Raw genomic sequence first — 1,166 nt, 5'->3', positions numbered from 1 at the left:
CACACACACACACAAAAAGACAGAGCAAAATAAAACAACAAAAGAAAACAAAATAACGAAACACCACCAGCAACAAAACCGATGACAAAAAAGAGAGAAAAGCCTATAAATAGTTGAAGGTTTGTTTGTTGACCTTTAGGAGTGTTTTCTGGTGGAGTCTGATGGGGTGCAACGCTCTGGCCCCAAAGTCTATTTTTGGTATTCCCTGGGGACTTCAATACTTTGCTCCGCTTGTTGCTCTGTTGTACGCTTTTAGAGTTTTGCCCCAGAGTGGTGGGGTCAGACTGGGCACAATTCCTGCACTGCCCTTCCAGTGTTATCCTTCAAAGGGGTATGGGTCAGTGAGGGATGTTGTGTCTCATGGTGGGGCTGGCTGAATGGTCCTCTGTGTGCATTGGCTGCTCTGAGCAGGAATATTATCCTCAGGGCTTGGTGGGTCAGGATGTGCTCCAGTCCTTTGCCATCCTACTTTGTTTACTACTGTGTGTTCTGATCAGATGTTCCCCTCTCCCTGAATAGTAGCTTCAGTGCTGTCCTCTGAAGTGAATTCTTCTTGGGGGAGAGGCAAGGTTGATATAGTTGGGATTGGGGCCGGCCCCACAGATTACTGGGGGCTCTTACAGATCTTATATCAATCCATACATTTACTGTGTGAAGCATATTTGTACATATGTTGCCATCATCATTTTCAAAACATTCTCTTTCTACTTGAGCCCTTGGTATTAGCTCCTCATTTTTTTTCTCCTTCCCCCACCCTCCCACCCTCAGGAACCCTTGATAAATTATAAATTATTATCAATTCCATATTTTACACCATCTGCTGTCTCCCTTAAACTATGATTCTGTTGTTCATCACCCTGGGTGACAGATCATTGCTCCTTACTCCCCAGTCCTGGGGTTCAAATACTGAAAAACAGAAAAAAGATATAACAAAAATTCAAGAGGGTTACCACCAATAACCTAACACTTCTGAGATAAACCCCAATATGAACAAACAAAAAAATAATCAGGAAAACCAAAAAACACTGAATTCTCCAGTGAAGCCATCTGGTCCAGGGGATTTTTTTTGTTGGTAGTCCCTTGATAACCTTGTCTATTTCTTCTATTGATATGGGTCTATTGAGATTCTTGACGTCCACCGAGGATAGTCTAGGGAGGGATTGTTT

The sequence above is a fragment of the Echinops telfairi genome, unplaced genomic scaffold, assembly GCF_000313985.2.
Source record: "Echinops telfairi isolate 266 unplaced genomic scaffold, ASM31398v2 ScPeMD7_27;HRSCAF=92, whole genome shotgun sequence".
Classification (NCBI taxonomy): Eukaryota; Metazoa; Chordata; class Mammalia; order Afrosoricida; family Tenrecidae; genus Echinops; species Echinops telfairi.
This window is presented reverse-complemented; position numbering follows the sequence as displayed.